A 23,358-nucleotide genomic window follows, 5' to 3' on the forward strand; every position below is an offset into this window, starting at 1 on the left:
CGAGTGATTTATCTTTACCGATTTGGTCCCTTATTGGACGCTTATTCCCTTCCAGGCCGTGATCTCAGACTATAAACCCAAATTTAATCGGTATCCAATCGGTTGGACATATTTTCTCTATCCGCCTTTGTGATTTGTACTACTATAGCAAAGCAGTGGAGACATAATTGAGTCAGCAGTTGACTTGTCTTTTAACTTCAATGAATAAATATTATTTGAAAGGTTAAAAAGTGAAACAGTAACAGTAAATCGATATAAATTAATCTGTAATAAATGAATTCAATTTGATGACTGCAGTCAACAGCTCTCAAAGTTATTTGACTATATTGATAAAAATAAATATTTTAATTCTAGATATATTGAAATATATATAAAGAAATACAACGAAAAAATAATGGAATCATTTTTTTACTATCGATTGTCTTCTTCTTTTTTTTTTGGTAAATAAAGTCAAATTTGGGACTCACAAACAAATAATATTACAGACTGTGGATGTGCAAATAGGTATATAAACAAATCAAGGTCTTAATGTGCCAGATGTGCACTATTCATTGAGCAAAGCAAGTCTATTTTAGGTTTAGTTTTGGACACATCAACTTGCAGATTAGCTTCAATGTTAAGCTGTGATCTGTTTATTTTTGATTGCAAATTATTACGGAAAATGTCTTCTCACATAAATAAGTTGAGCCAAATGATATATGTAAATAAAATATCATTTAACAAGCAGTGAGTATTCATTCATGACGACAGATGATTCCAAGCTGCGACGTTAAAAGGGGCATTATCTTCTAGGAAATAATTAATAAAATGATCCAGAAGAGACTTATATATAATATGTACATACATTATTATTTAAGCTTTGATGACACTCACAGTAATGACAATTTGAATCATATTCTTCTTTTTTGGAAATACTATCGTGATCCCTTTGTTGTGTCCTACTAACCCCACAGGGATCGCAACCCTCATTTTGGGAACTACTGTTCTAGACCATCAATACTGAAACCGTGGAATGAAATTTACTTTTATAAACGATCTACGAAAAAACGTCATTTTTTGGTTGTTCTAATTAATACTGAATTACTTCGGAACTTCAAAAATTGTAAGGATGTCAGAACGGTCTAGGATTTTCATACCGAACCCCAACGCTACATTGAAATCAGCTCATTACGGGCTATCATGAAAGCCTACCAAAATTTAAAAATCAGTCTCCTGAGAGTGCAAAATAACAACTTTTAAGAGTTCCAGTTTCTTCAAAAAGCTTTTTAACTTTAGTATCAGTCTTATGTGGCACCTTAAATAATTTTAAAAAATCGGTGACGGCGAGTTTCCAGACTCAGCTTCCAGGTAAATATTCATACATAGTTCTGCTTTCCAAGTTAGTTATACTTCTATGTTTATTAATTATTATTTGGAATGATGTATGCCTCCTGAATTACATAATCTATTTCTAGTTATTTGTATATATATATAATATAGTTTGTGTATGTCTTTATGGGTGTACACAGCGTTGGGTATAGGAGGAAGAAACTTTGCATGGATGCGTCTTTTGAACCTGGTCAATCTAAGATGGGGGTCCTTATTTCGGGAGGGGGATGGTGGTCATATAAGTGGTGTTAATTCTATACCTTAAAGACAAAAAATGTTTTTGGAGCTCAAGGAGACTAGATAGGGGATTTGAGTTATACATCAAAAAATGGTAAGTGTCTCAAAAAATAACTAAACGAATAAGGACATTTTCTAAATTTATTTATTATTTCCTTCCTCTCCTTACGATATTTATTCGTCCATTTTGTCATGGTTTTTTTTATTATATAATATTTGCAAATCATGATTCAAGTCTGACCTCCTATCAATGAAGTATATTAATGTACAATCACTTACATAAATTAGAAAATATATATGTACCAATTTATTACAAGAAAAAATAAAATGATAGCAGTAAATGTAATAGACCATTTATGAATATCTATTAATTTTTATTACTTAAATACTTTATTATTGGTTAGTATTTTATTTTCCGTCCTTTGATGAACATATAGAAACATTTATTTGATAATTTCTTCATGTCACGGAATAGACAAGTCATAAAAGAAATTATATTTAAACTTTTATTTCTTCAATTCAAATATGATTTATAGTGCAATAACGGAATCTTCTTCTGCGTGATTCAAGGCAGTTAATTTTTTCTCTCTCCCTTTTTCTTTTCTTATAAATAAATACATAATAATTGTAGTTGGCGAAACTACTTTTAAAGAAAAGCTTTTTTTTAAAGTGTTATGTTATATTTATAAAAGTATGTTAAACATTATTTAACCTAATCATAAAAAAAGGTAACTTTGCCGTTTCGTTGTTCTTGTTTTTTTTCTTCATCTCATAATCGATTTCTCTTAAAAGGGGTTCTATGGATATATTTACTAGTGTTGGCTTACAGTTTGGAAATCTTAGACCGGTCTGAGACTATAGGCTGAGTTTAAATTTATTCTAGGGCCAATTTTGGTTTATTTTCATACTTGGTAAATAAAATATACATGTTCATATAATAAATACTAGAGTAGGTATGCCCGGTGTTGCCCAGGACATTAAGAAAATTAAAAGAAATTCTAAAGTCTTTGTCTTCATATCAAACTAAAAATAATTTTCAGCGATTTTTTATTTTGCCCATAACTTTTTTGATTTTGAATAAATTTAGAAAACGTCCTTATTCCTATTGTTGTTTTTTGTGACGCCAGCCATTTTTGATGTATAATTGAACACTATCTAGTCTCCTTGAGCTCCAAAAGATAATTTTTGTGTTTTGAGTTATATGACCCCACCAAAAAATGGTACTCCGGTTATAGGCTCACCAGATTCAAAAGGGACACCCATGCGAAGTTTCAGCCTCTTAGGTCCAACGGTATGGGCACTTATAAAGGAAAATGTTATTCAAGCGTCAACGGTTAAATTGTTGTTCGCTCAACTGTCATAATATGGTCAAAAATCCTTTGTCTTATTCTCTCTTCCTTGATTTATTCTTTAAACCTAATTATCTCCTTAATAAATAAGTTTGCAAAAAATACATACCAGAATTATTTTTTTTTTAGAAAAAAGTCTACATGGGCTTGAAAGACCAATTTTTTTTTACTAGAACCATGTTTGTAGCATATAGAAGGTCTATTTTTAAAGAATTCAGTTAAATCCATTCATTGTTTTGGTCGTGATTCCCGGACACACAAGGGTATTTGCATTTAGTATATAGATTTTAAGTCAGTGGTGCCTGACCCCCTGACATAAACTCTGTCAATGTATGAAACATTTATCATTTTAGCTAAGTTTGTCCAACTTTGGCTTGTGCCGGTCTTTTAGTAAAATTCAGTATGCAAGAAATAGGCAATGATCCGGTTGTGTTGTATTTTTTTCGAAGAACAAAATAATTGAGTATTTTTTTCGGAAAAAAATCAAGGATTTTTCTATGAATATAAAACTTTGATTTACTATTTGAATTTCGGTCCACGGTCTGAACTTCAGTCTATTATTTGAATTTTGGCCTGGACCGATACAGAAAAAAATCACTCAAAACCTTACCGGGAAATAATCGGTCTCGAACCAGGTATCAACTCTATTATTTGCAATACATATACTCAAAAAGTTATCAGAAAATTAAAAATAGAAGGAGGTGGTAGAATTTATAAGGAGAAACTAATGAATTTGGCAGGTGTGCCAAAGTCATTACCACATCGTGGCACTTAAATTTGATTTTTTTTTTTTGCCTTCTGAAAGAGGAGAATTAAATTAATATTCTCATTTGTAACTTTATTCTTTGTGTGTGTGTGTGTGTCTTTCTCTCCCCCTAAATGTTATCTGAAAGGATTATTCAAAAGGCTTTTTTAAAATAAAAAATGTCAAAATAAGCATTTCTTTATCCTACATCATCTTATTATTATTGCAAATGTTGTGAATTGACACAAAAACAATCTTGAGCACATATTAAAAAAAAGAAGAATTGGCCCAATACCTAAATATACAGCCTAATATTTTATATTTTTACGCTCATTTATATTTATATAACTCACACACTTGGAAAGAAAATAGCCTGTCATGCTTTAATTATACATTTATCAAAAATCTTTATACATCTTTTTCTGATATATAGTCAATGACAAATTGATTTATTATATTCGACCACCACTGGCCTCACTGGACAAGTTTCTTGCAAAAGGAATGGTAAGTATTTTGCATGAAGTTCGGATCCATGGCAGCCCACTCCTCGTCGAAGAAGGGCTTCATGGCTTCAGCCAGAAAGAAAAGTCGAAAAAGTTACAAACAGTTCAAATTTCATCACACAAAACCTCTCAAATCAATATAATACAAGTGTGTAAGTTTCAAGTTTCCGCCCGGTATACTTTGTTTTCAAATTTTTGATATTATTTGAGAGACTCTAAAATGCAAAAAAATATAGTTATGTACCTTGATTTCATTTAAAGACAGTTAATTTAGTTACCCTATGACTTATTTATAATACAATCTATTATTTTTATAACTATTTACTTGTGAGAATTAATAATGACTAATTTTAGTGCAATTTACAACACACTCAAAGGGTTAACCAGAATAATTTGTTGAAAAATAGAAATAGGTCAATTATAAACTCCTTTCTGTTTTAATAATTATTTAAAAATTATTCTATCTTCCTTGGGTTTGGACGCACTGCAAATACATATTTTTTTCAAAGCATTGATGATTTACTAAGAACCTAAATCCCTTTTTCATTAATCAAATTTAAAAGTATATACGTTTATTATTTTAGTATACGAATAAATGCTTGCATTTAATATCTAGGTTATCCTTTATGATGTTCCATCCTAGAATTAATGATGAAGACATTTTCTTTTGTGTGCATTTGATTCTGTTACCAATGTGAAGGGATTTTATTCTAATGGATTTGTCTCATATTATTTTTAAAACCCAGAATTTCCACTTTTTATAAATTTTTTGAATCAGAATATTCTCGAGGTTGATATAATAATATATAAAAACTCAATTGTTTACCTATTTATATATATTTATGCTATATTAGAATTGTATTGATCTTGTTCCAAGTTTCGTCCAGTCCCATCTAGTCCCTATTATTGGGACTTTGAAAACGTTCCAAATATTAAAGCGCCTACAACCAGACATAATTTTCACTATTATTAAAGTGAAGTTTGCCATTTGAATTAAACTTAATATACATTTAAAACACGTGAAATTTTGGGTATTATTCTTAATTTAGGTCTAATTAAAGTCTTATTAGGGCTGATTAAAATACAAAAATATTGATTAATTATGACATTACTGTTACATATCTATAATGACTCCCTTTTGAAAGATTGTTCTTTGAGACGGGTTTTGCGTACTTAAGAATTAGGACTTATTTCATTCATTATTACAAATTTAAAAATTATTTGCTCTTAATCTCTAAGAAATTATGTAAATTAAAGTTATATATCTCGATGAATGATATTTTTCCTTAATTCAATGCTGTCTCCGACCTATAATAAGGGTAATAATACATTAAAAATTCAAATCGAAATAATATTTCATATTTTATAGATCCGTAGTCAGCGTGTCAATTTCTACTAGAATTGAATATGAAACTTAACATTAGAAAGACAAATATGTCATTTTGACCCATTTTTACTTATGATTTGTAAATAAAAGGGACAAATTTGATTCTATGAAACTTTTTGACCTATATTTTTTAATGCTCAAAATGATTCATATATTAAATATATTAAAATCCAAAGTGGATCAAAGTGATCAAATGGCTAGGCTGTGTACCCCTAAAGTTTATTATAGACGTTGGGCAGTGCAAGTATTTTATAACTTATTTAGTTTGGCAGCTATAAATACTAAAATTTTATATCAAAATGACCTCTCTGTCGTTTAAGGAGGTATTCATAAATTAGCCGACCATCTATTGTTAACAAATATTTTGAAGAAAGTAAAATTTTGTTGATTTGTCTAATAGATGATGGTGTTTTATCTTTTTTCTCCATCTGTAATGTTTATTAGCTACGTAGATAATAAAAGTTTCCTCACAACGTTACTTTTTAGTGGCAAAACCTTTCTTTAATTGTAGATTTAATATCATATTTCTATATATCAATGTAATAATGCAAAATAATTTATTAACTTATAAGTAACATTTTCAATTTTGACCAATTGAAGCCTCTTCCCATTGTTATCAAACACGAATTTTTTCTTCCTCTATAATGCAAATACAGTTCAATAACCTGGCAAATTTTTAGCAATTTTACTGTTTGTGTTTGTATGTTATTCAAACTTGAAGAACAATATAACGAATAAAAGCAACAAAAATTTTCGTAACACTAGTATACGATTTGAAAATGTTAAATTTTTTTTTTTTTTTTTTGATAATTGAACGAGAGGGAGAGGCAATATTTTTGAAGTGAGTGGATTTACTGAGAAATTTCTATAAACTTACAAAATTACCATTCTTATTTTAAAAGTAAACTTAAGATAAACACTTCTTTTGTATCATTAGTCTTTCTAAAAATTGTTCAGCTATTTAAATACGACTAGAATACAAACTATGATTTTCAAATGGAAGGAATCTCATCTAATTTTTAAGCAGTCTCTTATGTATGTATGTATACATATTAAAAAACTCTTTATGCCGTCTATCAAGACATAAGGACATTTTTAAGACTTGACAAAAGGGAAGAAGTGCTTTTTATATATATATATGTATAAATATATAGGGTATATTTATTTCCAGGCATACTAAAATATATATACACTTATAGAAATAGAAGTTTATACGCATTTACATCATACAGTATTACCTTGAGATACGAGTTAGATTTTGAAAAAAAGTTAGCATTGACATACATGTGAGCGCGTCTAAGACTGAACACTCTGAAATTTTAAAAAATAGTTAAATAGTTCTGTAATTTTTAAAGTGGTCGACGAATTAATTTATTTAACAAGACAGATGAGAGTCTTAGACACATGTCTATTCAATATGGCCGCCCATGTTCTCCAGTACCAATTCCAGCCTGGACCGAAACTTGCTGCATGACTTGGCGATGAAGCTCTGGTCGAGGTTGGTTCAGGCATTCTTGAGGGCAGACTTCACCTGGCCCTTGGACTTGTATTGGACTCCCAACAGCATCCCCTTTAAACGCCCAAACACTGCGAAGTCAAGCGGCGAACAATCAGGCGAGTGACGCAGCCAAGAATTCCGATCGAAGAAGGCTGGAGTCTCGATCTGAAGGAACTCTGGGGTAAAGTTGCTAGTGTGTCAGCTGGTACCGTCCTGCTGCCACCACCACCTGTCCTTGTACGTAGCCCTGGCCCAAGGGAACACTTTGTTCTTCAAGTATTGGCAGTACGTTTCGGAGTTAAGCCTCTCGTGGTCCTCCAAGAAGATGAGATCACATTTCTTGTCCTCTACAGACTTTTTCACGGCAGCAACAATTTCGTTGGACCTTCGAGGTCTTGACTTGGATCTTGTGGTCGCCTCAGGAGTCCCTTTGGCTACCACGCTTTAAACGGTGGTGCGGCTGCAGTTCAGAACCTTGGCAATTTCAGTGGGAGTTTTTCCCCGTGCGGAAAGTTCCAAAATTGCGACTCGACGTCTCTCCATATTATCAGCTGTTGTTTCACTGTTGCTGTTTAGATTTTACTGGAGTTTTGTTTATAACTAGTCGAGACCCTTGCCTCGAAGTATAAACCGGTTTCAACTCAATAAAATCACGAAAATGTGCATGGCGTAAAATTTAAAGGAGTGTTCAGTTTTAGACGCGCATTCCTGTATTATATTTTTTTATAGATAAAGCACAAGTGATAAAAGCAAATAAAACAAGCAAGAGCCGTTGTTGAACGTTTTTGTTATTTCTAATCAAATATATATTTTTGACTTTCGAGCCATGTCCAAAAACGAATTAAACTCGTATGTGAAGTTATTACTTTATATAAAATATGACAATTTACATCGTTAATTTTGATGTCTCTTTGAAAAAAGTTTGAATATATTCTTCGTTAAAAAGTTTTTTGTTTTTCTTTTTATATCATTATACTTTTTTTGTGTGTGTGTAAATTTTGAGGGACTCGTTTAATGTAATTAGAAACCTTGCATTGATTTATTTTCATTGTCAGATATACTTTATTTCAAGACTGCTTTTCTATATTCACTTTTAATACAAACTATATATTGTTTTTGATAATAATAAACTTGGATTCTAACGATATATCGAGAGAGCTGTTCTGGAATTAAAGTTAATTAACTCCTGTTATCGATCATTGCGAGTTGTATACCGTATGTCAAAAAATGACTGAAAATTATCATGGTAATTTTAATATTTTTTTCGAAGGGAGCAGCTTAGTTGTCATGATAGCCCATTTTCTTATTAAAAGTCTATGTACCCCTTTTTTATGAACGACATATGTTTGACAGTCTTTTTGTACAAACTACATTTTATTTTGTTTTATTAAATATTTTAATTTTATACAGGATTTTTACTTTTTGAGGGTCTTATATATCTAATTTGTGAATGAATTAAAAAAAGTTGCCAATAGAACTGTGCCACTGTAGAGTTGGCTAAAAAAAATAACCAAAGAAATTTTATTGTGAAAATGTGCTTGCCAAAATCAATTTGATTCGTAAATATGTAAGTATTGTACTGTAAAGGTTTTCTTTGATCATAGCTTTAAACATAGTTATTAGTATAATTGATCTTAGTGTTAGATTCAATTATTATTTGACAAACTCGATTAAATTTGAACTAGAATGATCAAAAGTATGCATTCATCTTTTCAAGAAATCAAAAAGAAGAAATATAATTAATTGATGGTACTCCTGCCGAGATGTTATGTACTATACGTCATGACAGCCTAAATTAATTTAATTTATGCTTTGGGTGTAATTATATGGATACAACTTTTCGGATTATTTATCTATTATTCAATTAAATATTTTTATAACTTACCTTCATTATTTGATTATTAGTACAGAGTGGTCCATTAAAATCTGAAAGCTTTGAATTTTGAACTTGAAACTAGATATAATTTATTAATTACCGATAGTATTTGAACAAAACTAATACTATAAATAGATGTGTGTCAGAGCTCTCTTAATCATTAATTTAACTGTCCTTAGCGGCAATTATGGCTTCCAGGCAGCAGTGGAAGGCCTTGCACCCGCTGTGGAGGTAATCCTTTGTAATATCCCCGTGCTGGCTGACAGTGGATTTGAGGGACTCGGATTTGGATGACGGACAGTGGAGGCCTCCAAGATAAGTAGTAAAGGGGGTTGGCATCAAGGTTATAGGGTTGGTAAAAGTGTCTAAAAAGAATTCAAAATAACTCAAAAGACTCACTCGAAAGAGATTTGCAACGTAAGAGATGGGTTTATTTCATTTTTGGTTTCAAAAGTAGTTTCTCTACCCTCACTAGGCTCTTCCACCCACTTTTTAATATTTTCTGGACAGTCAGGTGTGAAGGCCTGAAATCTCTGGCATGGGCTCTGATGGACTTAAAGAGATTGACCTGGGCTATTTTCTTTCACTTCTCCAGGTCCAGTTTGGCCTTTTAACAGAGTCTTTCTTCCCCTGCAACGTTTTAGACTTGCTGACGGCATAGATCCACCGTACTAGAGACGCCCAATTGCTTGGATTGTGCGAATGGAAATTGGTCAATCACGTTGAAGTGTCATTTTCTCGACTTGTACGTAAGCTAGAGAGCTTAAGTTTGTTTTGTTTTGCAACTAATTGTTTGTGCTTAAACATGAAAATATTTCAATCACTGATCTTTGATTAATTATTAAATTAGTATGTGCTCAATAGACCACCCGGTACGTCATTATAACTTAACTTAATCTAATTTATGGTTTGTTTGTGAGTAAATATGTACAACTTTTTGAAATATTTCCCCATTATCCAAATAAATATTCACTTCAATTACCTTCATTATTTGATCAATAGTAATTAACTATTTTATTAATATAGTCGAACTGACTTAACTGTTGAACAACTTAGATTTTATCACTTCAGTTAAGAAATTTTTTTCTTTACCTGATCCCTTTACTTGAACTCAAATTGATTCACTGCATAAAAACTCAAACTTTATTCTATTTACATAATATTCAATTACTTGACCTCGAATCCAACATTATAATATTTATATATGTTTTAGTTCACCTGTAATTTCAATATCCTTTCTGTGGTAGTTTAATTGTATCTACTTACTAATGAGCGGATTCACATTAATGCAACTGAGATCACAAAAAAGTAAAAGCAGATATCTTACTTGAGTACTTGTGGAATTTAGATATATTCACAATTAGAGATCAAAATATAAAATTAATACCTTTTTATTAAATTGATCGGGATTAGATTGTGTGATATTTAACTTCATGGATTAGTTATTAAATACAGATGTTTTAAATATCTCATTAATATATATTAGAATACCATTTTTTAGAATTATAGTATAATAAATATTTATTGAAGTTTATGTAAAATAAATCCATTTATTGTATAGATTCTTATATTGTGCCCCAAAAATACAAGAGATAGCTCAAAACCTAACACTTTGGAGTCAGATTTAGTTTTAAGTCCACTTCTATTCTTTACCTCTGCAGAGTCTATGAGATTAACTCGCCGAACCCAGGAGACACACAACTATTTGATTTAAAAAAAACGTGGTTTTCTCCGTAAAATTTATAAAAATATTGTCGAAGAAAACGTCAAAAAGTTTAAACCATGATGTCAATTTTTTTTTATTTTACTAAAATAAATTGTAGAATTTCCTTTCTAGAAAAAAAAAAAAAAATAGACAAAGAAGAAAAACCAGATGTTCATAGAGACCTTTTTATTTTATTAGAGTCAAAACGCCCCTCATTCTAAGAATAAGGACATTTGTAGTAGTAGTATATATCTTTGCTTCAAATTATCCATAAAAAAAGTCGTCTGTTGTAGAAGAACATGTGAGATCTAACGAAAAAAAATTCAATTAAATCATATTTTATAGTGGGGGACTCATATGTACTAGGATGATTAAAACTCAGAAACTGTTGGTCTGAAAAACAAACATTTAATGTTAAGCGGATTACTGAAATAAATCAAGATCTCAGGGCGCCCGTAGGATTGATTATATATGCATATATATTTTTGGGTGGGGGGTTGATTTTTGAATTTTTTTGGAAAAAAAAATCTAAAAGTTAAACTGTTTGCAATTTTTTTTTTAAATCCATACTATTTACAAAAATTAATTTTTTAGTTAAAAATTTCAAATTAAAATTTTTTGAAACAAATTTTCAAAAATCCATAACTGTTCACAAAAAATTAAATTTTTGGGAAAAAAATATCAAAAATTATGTTATTGTTAAAAAACAACTCCTAAATAAAATAATAATTTTTATTTTGAAAAAAAATAAAAAATCCAAAGCCTATCAAAAAAAAAAAATTAAATATTGAATTTTTTGTTCTGCTGCATAATTTCCCCGAATTAAGAAAAATAATTCTATTAAAAAGGAAAAATTCCTTAATTTAGGAGGGGTTGGCTAGAGGTAGCCAACCCTTGCGGACGCCCCTGAGATCCCATATATTTTCTTTTCAGCTTTTTTTATTAATTTGCATGAGTGGACTCCTGTATGATTTAAAACAGCTGACTTTTCGTATTATGAACTTAAAAAGGTTATTAAATATAATTTTATAAATCAAGGACCTTTGTTTAGAATTCGTGATAAGACTATCGATTTATTGTATATATATATTATTCAATAACTATTCCCACAAAAATAATAAACATTTGGTAAATATAAAAATACTAACGCCTACCTACAATATTTCTTTTTCGCAAATGTTTCCTTTTCCTTTTGACAGTTGAGATTGAGATTTGTTAAAAAAGCTCCACATATCCATTGTTTTTTCAATATAAATAATTTTTAAATAAACTTATTGAAACTTAAAAAAAACTTTAGAAATGATAAAATATGAATGAATAGGTTAATGAGTAATTTTGTCAATAAACCTGACCTTTGAATTAAATATGTTGAGAGGAAATGTAATTGACAAGTATCTTGTAAGTTAGGGTGGCTCGAAATAACCAAACATTGGATGTCTTGACTGGAACAATACCTTTATTTTGTCTTTTTGATCCATGTACTAGCTGCTTAACAGTAGAAGGGCGATGGTATTATTTTTGATACCATTTTGAATTTGTCGTCAAATACTATCTAATCTTCAAACCCTAGCCTTTTACAAAGTTTAATATAAGACATCAGTTGGAAAGTCCCGGGCTTAACAAAGAAAATACTTTTTTCTTTGTTCAATTTTTTGAATTATTATTATTTTTTATTGTTATTTGTTTTATGAACTTGAGTCCTCATAACACTTTGCAAGCCATTACATAGAATTTTTTTTTTTTTCCCCTGGAATAACAAAAGTAGCGTCACATTTAGAACAAAAACTCACAAACTAAAGAATGAATTTTTGATAGCTGTCTTTTTAAAGTTGGTACCAACTGAAAATGGGGATTATAATAATTTTAAAATAACAGCGCCTTCTATGTATGAAGTTCTGTACTTTTCAGCCCATGTGTTATATTTATATTTTATTAAGTATGTAACCAATACGTCTAGATAAAATTTGGGAGCAATAGTCTTTTTAATAATCCTAAAATGGAGTATGCTACCTGAGCAGAGTGTTAAATTATTGTTGTACCTAACGATTTTTACTTGTTCAAAAATGAACTCAGACATATTAAAACTCATTCGCTTGATGTTTTGCAACAAGATAATACTTGTACTCTAACTTTATTAGTCTGAAAAGACTCAAAAATCATTTTGTTGTTGTTGGGCATAGTTTTGAAACTTTTGATGCCAGGAGTCCGCAAAGGGAGGTCTATACCACCGTGGGGCATTTTAGGTTAAGGATTCTCAAGAAGCGGCCCATGAAAATTATTTAATAAAAATAAATACATTTGAGGTTTTGGTATGTTGATTTTTCAAAAGATCTTATCTCAAGGTACACACTTTATTATTTTCACTTTATCAAGAATAAAATTTAAAAGAGAGGTTTTATAAGGATATTTATTTTACAAAATCATCTAAAATTACTGTTTGGCACAAGTTTTATTTAATATGTGATCCCTCAGCTATAATAATCGCCTCAATGCGAGGCCTAAATCCCTTCCAGACATTGACTATGTAGACAGCCTGCTGCTTGGTTAACTCCTTCTTGATGGAAGCCTCTAGAGACTTGATACTCCTGTTAGGAGTAGCACACACCCTCTTCTCAAGAAACGACTCGATAGAACAGTCCAAGGGGTTCTCGTCTGGAAGGGAGGGCGGCCATATGTTGAAGTCCCAAAATTCCGGAAAGTTGTCTCTCAGGAACGCCTGGGTCTTAATGGCTACATTAAACGGAGTTCCGGTTTGAGAAAAAAACAAATTTAAAATCTTCTTTGCTCTTTCGCGAACCATCTGAGCTTGCTCTGTTCAGAGATGAGGTATCTTGTTGTCTTCCTCAGTGATTTTGTACCAATGGCATAGCACATTGAAAATATTAAAATATGTACCACTATAACAGTAATTAGCCTAAACTATGTATTTATGGTAAAACTGATATGCATTACAGACAATTTCTGGAGGTTAAGCATCAATCACCACAAATTATTTCTACAGGTTCAACCGGTAATATCCTCTTTTTTCATCACACGCATTTACATCAAAATCTCTTCGCTTAACTATTCATTAGAAAAATTGTCAAAAACAACCAATTTCAGGGCTCCCTATTGTCATGCTATATTTGAATTTATTAAGGAGTTTACTTTGTTTAAGATGAATGTAGTGAAAAATAAATATCCTACTAAAGTCACTTATGACCACTAAGAGGATTGTCACAAAAAGTTTGGATTCGAACTTTAATAAGACGTCTCCGAATGTCATGTTTATGATATTTAATGTCCAATTAAAATTATAGCCAATGTTTCATCAGTGTGGCCCAAGAGACGATTACTTCAGTGAAGATTTCTTGGTGGAGTAAAAAGTTCAGAGCGTTGTTTCGCTTTATTTTGACAGTATAATTAACATAGTTAGAATTATCTGATTTAAACGGTTCCTTACTGTATTCTGGCTAATCCTAAATTTAATAAGTGATCACATGCTGGTCCAACTCTACTATTTTTTATCGACATATTTGACGTCCATATTTCCAGAATATAATTGTGGAACAACCGCTCTGCTGTTGCGTTTGATACTGTATTGAGTCAATAAACAGTTTTTTTTTTTTTTTTTTGTACCGCCTGCTTCGCCCTTTCACTTTGGTTGATGTGATACTGAAAAATACATCAAATTTTTTATTTTTTACCAAATATAAAAATTGTACATGAACTTCTTTCTAGTGTATGCTTAACCTTTAAGCTTTTTTTTAATGCAATCTATTAATTGTGAGATATAGCTCATTAAAAACATCAAGGGAAAAACGCTCCAACCTTTTTACTTCACGTAATTTAATTTTTTTGTATGACCAACCGTTTTGGAGTTTAATCACCCTGTATCCTCATAAATTATGAAGCATAATGATTTGGTGGTCTATGAGTGACGTCCTTGCTCTCAATATGAGAGGATGAAACAGACGAGGAAAAGGGGGATCTACATATGATTATGTTCATATGTATGTTACTAATAAAATCACAATATTATCTACAATACATGTCCTTCTGTTGATAATGGTAATTCCATTTGTTTACAAATTGATTCCATGCACAAAGGAATGAAGCAAAATAGACTTTGGACTCATGGAGTGTAGTACTGCTGGTTGTGGTGATTGTCGTCCCATCATCATAAGGATTTTTATTATTAATAAAGAAAGATACAGAACGGAAATTACTGATGATAATAAAATATATTATGTACACACTGCTCATAGTTAGATAAATATATTCCATCAAATACATAAATTCGATGAGAAACAATAATATATAGTAACATTTTTTTAATTTTTTTTTTGTATGTAGTATCGGCTCTTTCACCACAGCCGTGTGACAATGGAATTTTAAATGGAAAGCAGTATTTGGGTCAATTTCAGCTAATATAGTATTTCTGTGAGTACAATTGGTCAATGTGAGATCTAAAAAGGATATTAATATATTTTTGAACCATTCATATTTCCTTAATTGCTTAAAGATTATTAAATTAAGTGAAAGCTTTGACGTAAATTGAATAATTGTTATTAGTCAAGTACTTCTACTACTAAATTACCTTTACAGTTCAGTTGCTAGAAAGCCCTTATCCTACATGGCAACGTTTTTAAAACGATGACCTATTTATTTTATTTGGTTCCAAAAGGTTTGGTGTTTACCTGAGAATCTGGTTAATACTAGCTGGTTAGGAATTTTGAAGGGAATGGGAGCTTAATATTACAACAGTGAAAATATGCGCATTCGGCCAGTAAACATTTCCTTAATTAGTACAATTTGCCTTTAAAGGTTTCGACGTGTACAATCAGATTGTACAAGATAACTATCCTCATACATCGTTTTCAGATTCTTACTCCCAAGAAGTCCTTAATAAAAACATATACTATTAAGTCAAACTGAACGCTGGCTTCGTTTAAAGGCCCCAAATGGGTAAATATTTTCCTCAGAAGTATTTACGAGTGGATAAGGTGGACTCCCCCTATGGTGCTCTGAGGGCTGTTAAAGGAATATACAAATGTATATTCCTTCCTTTGCTTGTCAACCGATTTGTAAAATTTAAAATGGAATAAATACTCTGACTGTAACTTAATAATTTTTATTTTATAACAAATCTAAGTTTTCCAAAATAGAACAGAAAATATTAGGGTCTTGACCGGCTAAGGATTTCCAGACCCTGTACATATATATAAAATTGTTTGTATTTGGGAATATTAAAAAACAACACCTGAAAATCAACTCTCACAATTTGAAGAATGTTTTGGAAGTGAACATCTTAGCTGTCATGACGTTTCATTTGATTAACTACAATCGGCTGTGCCAAGGGAGGAGGGACAGAACAAGGACATTGGCAAGGACTATTCCGATGTCGATCCTTAATTATACTCTGAGTCCAACAAGGACTTCAAATTATAACACCGCAACAAATCCGCAGGGTTACAAAGGAGTGTTCAATCAGGTTTTGAATATAATTGAATAGATTTAGGAAAGGAAGGTCACTACTTAGGAGTAAAGTAATAATCACATCAACAAAGGAAATATTCATTCCTAAGATTACAATTTCCAAAAAACGGATCAACTAACAAATACACACGATTTATATCCCTACCCTTAGTCAACACAAGTAATATCCGAATCAAGATAGTCGAAGACTATAGTTTTTTCTTTTTTCAAAAGATGGAAATTTTCTATTGAATATATTACATGAATTGTAGTACAATATGCAATCCCCTTCCTCCTTGCATGACTTTTCCCTCTTTAGGTAACTCTTTTTATTTGATCCCATCTCTGAGAAGAATTTGCCTCCTGTACCTGACTTTCTCTGAATGATTTGATTTATGATGTGTGATATATGGCGACTATATAGTCTATGTATGTAACTCTTTAAAGAATTTATCATAACAATAACTCATATCTGATTCTCTTGTGAAGAGAAAGGTAGTCATGTATGGATGATGTGAATATATATATTTATATTCAAAATCTTTTGTAATTTCACAGAAAAATAGAGTAGTATGTGTTCAACGAATACACTTACAGTATTTCTATTCCCTCGATTAAATGGATATTGAAATAGACATCACGCAATCTCTCTCATACTTACTTATAGTATACGTCAAGTCTTGTAGACTTGAAAATATAAGCTATATACCGGTTTGTGTAAATAATCATGCCAAATTCAGTGGGCATTCTGCATAAAACTACTTTATACTTTTAAGTATATATTCAGAAATTTGCTCTAACCACGCACACATTTTTATGTGGAATCGAATGCATCTCTAAAAACTGATTGTGTATGTTTATAATATATTACAAATTAACATAACAAAATGTAAGTGAAATTTAAAGGACTGAATTAGCTTGGTCCACTAAAAATCCTCACGGTCTCAGACCAGTCTTAGATTTTTGGACTGATCTCACTAATAGTCGTCATTGGATCTCAGGGTGGGTATTGCGAATGAAAATCTTTGTACTAATAAACATGCAAAATACCTTTGTTTTCTGGATAATTTTTTTTTGTACAACCAATAATATTTAGTCTTACTTGCGCTGCGTTCTAATACATATGACACACCTTGAAGTGTACTCAGATATACTTACACGTGTATTTGATTGATTCGTTCATTGCAAATTATGAATAAATATCTTTGTTTTCTGGCTAAATACATTTTAAATAAGAGTTATTTGCTTACTTAACAATATAAGACATATGAATCACCCTGTACTATGTACGTAGCAAATACTCTAATGCTATCATAAATAGTTTTGTTAATGTACAATTGAGGCCAACGAAAAGAAATTGTAGGTACATATTTTCCGCCAAAGAGTATATTTTTCTTTAAAAAAAAAAAAATCAATTTGTTCAAATTTTATTACACGCGTATTTTATATATATATATATATATTTTCCTTGGCGTAAGGTTGCCTTTATTTTTTTATTTCTTCTTTTTATACTATATATTAATATTAACTTTAATTTGTGTGACTTCTTTGGATTAAAAATTCTTTCTTTTTCCAATTTTCTTCATCTACCTTCTTTTCCCCCTCTTTTAATGATGAAGAAATGAAAGAATAGGATTAACTCTTCTTTTTTTTCTCACACTTTTAATAATATTTACTATTTATTATCTTTTCGTCTTGTGTTTCTCCTTTTAACGCTTCTTCATGGATATAAATATATTTTTATGTGTGTCTCAGTATAAAATGATGAAAGCCACCATGTCGAGATAATAATAAAAAAAATGAAGGTCATTCACTTTGGCACTAGATAAACAGTTCATTGTGCGTGGTTATTTTTAGAAACTTTTACCCGTGGCTTGAAAAATGATCCAGTCTAAGTCAAAAGTCAGTATAGCAAAAGTAATGTTTCAATGAGAGTCTGGGACATGGTGACTTTTGAACTAATACCTACAAATGAATTATGACTCTGGTAATACATGTATTCATAATATCAAAGTAAAAAATACCCACATATTAATCCCCACATAAATGGGTACACTGTGGGCAATTCCTCCTCGGCGGGTAATACAAAAATAGTATTCTGGATTTTTTTATTAGTGATTATTTGATCCATTTTCTTAGGCCGAAATAAGCGAAAAAAAACAACAACACTTAAATTTCAAAAAAGGAACAACCAAAATATCAAAATTGAGTAATTTGTATCAAAGAAAAATACAGTTTTATAAGTATAATTTATAGTAATTAGTGTTGTTTGATATTTATTATAATTTATTGAAAAATTTTGCTATATTATATCTACAAATTTAGATTTTGTTACATTATTTTTTGCTTTCGATCAGTATTGGTAGTTTGAACATATTAAAAGACCGTTTAACGTCCGCAGTAGTCGTTGCAGAAACTTTGAAGTTGGCAAGATCTTAAGAAGTCTTTTTAGAAGAAGGTATCTCATCATCATCACCACAAGTAATTAGGGATTATACGTCCAACCTTTTGCATAAATGAAATATCAGGATTTCAAAATTTGGAACAAAAGTACTTATTCAAGACTATTCTGGGGCAAAATCTCCTCTCTCTCTCATTACTTATTATCAAAATTAGGCTCCCTTACAAAATTTGATCATGTTACCATAATAGTGATTGCATAATATAAATATATTTTCCACCGAAAGAGAGTCTAATGAAGAAACGTTTTTGCAGTTGGATTTTCTCTCAAAAGATATAATCAAAAAATAATCAAATCACACATCGCTCACAAATATTAAGTCTAGTGATTACTCATTTTTATTGAGGCATGTGTCATATATTTAGTGTTGTGTAGGTACTTATTTATTTTTTCTATTCAGTCCATTCTTAGGGCCAGTTCTATTGGTCTTTGGGATCGATCCTTAATCTGTAGGTCCTTCCAACTCTCAGTATGATCTGAATAAAAAAGAACAAAAAAATGAGTGAAGGAACGACCTTTATCATTTTTTAGAACTAATATGGAGGACCGAACTGGACACAACCAAGACTAAACTGGAAGGAACTGCAGTCATCAGTCCTAAATAAGGATGAATGCAACATTAGGAATCATTATTGACAGGTATTTTCTTTTTTATACGAGTACTCATGTACAAGTGTAAAACTCTGCAAACTTTTTTTGTTCTTCATAGTTGAAAATATTTTAGGGAAAGAGTGTATCACTATGAGATATTACCCTTATTACCCTCTGCACGAAGGATGCTCAAGAGGGGTGAGGGGGGTAAGACATCAAATGATTTCCATTTTCCTAATGTAACTACTTACATACGTAGTTTATGAAATGAATTCGAGTATACGAGGGGGAGAATCTCCTTTTGAAGTGAAGTAACTGGATCAGACGTTTCCGTCTATATGTAACGGGTGATCTATTGAAATCTGAACCCTTAGTAACTAGACAATTAATAGAGGTTGAGCGATTGAAATTAATTAATATTTCGATATATTAAAGCATACACAATTTATTACTAAACAAAAAAAAACCTGAGCTCTCCAACTTTAATAAAAGTAATTGAACGTGATCCAATAATTTCCATTCGCGCACTCCTTGACGCTGGGCGTCTTCAGGACTACCATCTACGCCGTCAGCAGGTCCGAAACGTTGGGAAGGAAGAAGGACTCTGTCAAATAGGCCAAACTGGATCCGGAGGAGTTAAAAAATTGCCTAGGCCAACCCCTCATGTCCATATGGGCCCATGCTAGAGATCTTGGGGTTTCATACCAGCCTGCTCTGAGAGATATCGAAAAAGTGGGTGGAAAGGACACTTTTGACACCAATAATGAAAGAAGTCTTTTTTGATACTTGACATCAGGGCTATATGGGGTCCGACTGCCAAGATGTCAAGTCCCTTGACATGCGCCCAAAAGGCTAGCAGTGCCCATCATCGAAACACTGAGGCATCAAAGCCACTGTTAGCCAGCACTGGGAGGCCATGACAGAGAACTACATCTGCAGCGGGTTCCAGGCCTTCTGCCACTTGCGTGGAACCTATCATTCCTGTTTAGGTCCATTAACCATACGAGAGCTCAGTCACACATCTATTTATAGTCAATTCTAGTTTTAATAAATAAATGATATCTTTTTGAAGATTAAAATTCAAACTGTTCAGATTTTAATGGACCACTATGTAATTTCTGCCTATATTTTTGCTGCTGCAAATGGAGTGGGGCTTGTGTTGATTACCTATATATCACAGCTAATTTATTGAAACGTCATGAGAGCAAAGCTGCTCTCCTCTTAAATGTTTTTTCCAAATTGCCAGGGTTACCATGTTCATTTTTTTTTCTTCCTGCATGTACCTATGAATGAGAGACAAGTATTTGTCTACCATTACCTTTTTTTTTTCCAAACGAGAAGTAAAATAGTGAAAACTTGAATTTTGTTGAATTAAATTATCATAAAATATATCTTTTTTTTTCTCTCTCTGCATCATTTCCTTAAATATGATGGATGATCACTTAAAGTATGTACGTAGGTACTATATCATATCCATATATGAATCATTCCTCTTCTTTAAGAAACCAACAAATAATTTTTTTTCTCTCTTTTTAAAGCTGATAGAAAAAAATAAAACATGCTCACTCAAATAATCCTTGAACACAAGTCTATAAATTTTATTTCTTTTTTATTACAATTTATATTGGTTTGCTATGATTTTTGAGGGAGGAAATATATAAAATAATTTTCTTTCAAATATTTATAATTTATAAATGTGAAAGTGAATCATGCCCCAAGTCGAATTGTTGTTAGTATTATATCGATATATGACAAGTGATGACACTTGAATCCATCCCTTTACTCCAGAATCCAAAATATCCTCATCTGAGTGGACAGCAAATATTGAGCCTTGTCCAAAGCGTCCGAAAGCACAACAGTAAGCTGGAAAGTTTATGGCCTAGGTATCTGTGATGCACATCCCTTAGTATCCATAGATTGCCTTGAGAAGGGAAATCCTATCAACGGTGAATATTATTTAGCGTTATTAGAGCGTTTGAAAGACGAAATCACGGAAAAACGGCCCCATTTGAAGAAGAAAATAGTGCTGTTTCCCCAGGATAAACAGCGACTACTGGTTGTTTGCAGACGTAAAAAAATGCTTGCTGCAAGAAATTTCGCCCCCAATGAAGAGGTTCTCGCTTAAACTGAGGACTATTTTGAGGCTTCAGGTAAAGTGCTTCATAAAAGTAGCATTGAAAGCTTACAGCGGCGCTGAAATGATTGTGTTGCTCGTGACGGAGGTTATATTGATAAATAAAGTCAATTTTGAACAAAATAAGCGTGTTTTCTTTGACTTTTCAGACCATGTGATATTTCCTATGAAATATTTTTCAGTCGAAAGTTTCGCTCTTACTCTTGTCTAATGGTTGTCTCATAGAAGATCCAAAAAATAATGTTGGTATAACAAACTTTTCATTTATACAAATCGGTCAATTCCATTGAAAACAAAGGATCCGAGCCGTTATAGTCAAAGAATCTACTTTATATTCATAATTGGATTATTATACGATATTTCGTTGCAATTTTTTTTCATTTCCTGTATTTTCAAAAGAGTTTGATCCATGAAGGAGTTTTCTTCATAAAAATATCTACATAAATGGTAGAGGGAAATGTAACGGATAGATCAGAGTCGTTGTAATTAGATCCTAATCGATGTTTGTTCATTCTTTATGGTGTTATTTTATTTTGATGTATGCATACATATACATAGCGTTGTAACTGTTTTTTTGTTTGTTTGGTATAGTTCAGTCTTAGGATCGATCCTTTCAGTCCTGTGACTAAAAAAGAACTTGAATTCTGAACCAGGAACCTGTGCAATATTTTCGATCTTTTATGGTATGAAGACCTTTACTGTTGACCCTGTCTTCATCAGGCAGATAATCGAGTAGTGTCATTTGGAGATGAAGCAGAGGAACACCGATATGTCTCCTCCACCAAACACCCTGCTTCAGTGTGATGATGTTAGGCCTGGTTGCATCCAATGGGAAGGTCATGAGTCCTATGTGGTTCCCTCTAGGATACAAGCTGAGTGCTGATGAGTACGTGAAAATTCTGGGCATTAATATTCTCCTATGCATCAAATCCATCGTCGGCAATTCTCCTGCTCATAACACTAAGAAACCCAAGAGTGTCTCCAAGGAAACATGCACTTCTCGACAAATTACTTATAGCCACTGCAGATCTCCGACTTTATCCCCCCCCCAATATTCTATCTAGATGCACGCGTTTCCAAGGCCTGTATTAGATGCAACAACAGCATCCGCGTCCTGAAGACTTCCGTCAATAAGGACTGGGTCTCCATGAGGGCTGAGTATATTCAGAGGATCTGCATCAGCTTCTGCCACCGTTTGTAGCTCACCATAGTATCTGAGGTCTGATACATTGACTAAAATATGTTCGTTGGGTTGCAATTAATAATTTATTAACTTGTTTTCTAATTCACCCAGGATCCTGACATTGACTTCAATACTTTGTGAATTAAAATGGGTAAGTATCAATAGTTGGCCCGGTGAGGATTTAGGACTTATATACAGGACAGAACTATACCAGACCAAGACTAAACCAGTCGGAACTGAAATCTTCAGTCCTTATTAAGGACCGATAAAACACTAGTAATACATTCTTGTGAGTGAGATTTGTCTTAACACTTTTTCTTCTGAAAGCTTTCTGTTTTTTTAGATTAGGAAATGTCATTATTAAATTCCGTCACTAATATTTTAAAAAAAAAAAAAAAAATTCTAATTCAATTTCAAATATATCTAATTATAAAGATATTTTTTTTTGAAAATCCAGGCCTGCTACTTTCTACTGCATAGCTTGAAAGTTTTGAACGAATTATAATAAATAAATAATAAACAAAGAAAACTTAATTTCATCATTTTTATTTAAAATATATATACTATAATTTGAAAAATGTGTTGTTTTTCTTTGTTGAAAAAGTATCTTTAAATGCAAGTTGCTTAGCTCAGATGCTGCGTATGTTGCAATATTTTTATTTGGGAACAGTATGAAGATTTGCTGCATTTTTTCTCCTTGTTATTTTGTTTGATAAAATATAATTATATTATGAAATATCAATTAAATATTTGCAATATTGCTATTTTACTAATATTTATTGACAGGTAAAAAATCTGATCAACTATTCAAACTTGAGTGATCACGACTGTTTTCAGGTTCAAACTATCCTGAACAATATGAAA

At 31.5% G+C, this 23,358-nt stretch overlaps 1 protein-coding gene across 2 annotated transcripts in view; it reads left to right on the plus strand.

Moving 5' to 3' along the window:
• Window positions 1-23,358, plus strand: part of LOC121113866 (uncharacterized) — a 261,784-nt gene that overhangs the window by 175,279 nt on the left and 63,147 nt on the right. The window lies entirely within an intron of this gene.

The sequence above is a fragment of the Lepeophtheirus salmonis genome, chromosome 2 (genome assembly GCF_016086655.4).
Source record: "Lepeophtheirus salmonis chromosome 2, UVic_Lsal_1.4, whole genome shotgun sequence".
NCBI lineage: Eukaryota > Metazoa > Arthropoda > Copepoda > Siphonostomatoida > Caligidae > Lepeophtheirus > Lepeophtheirus salmonis.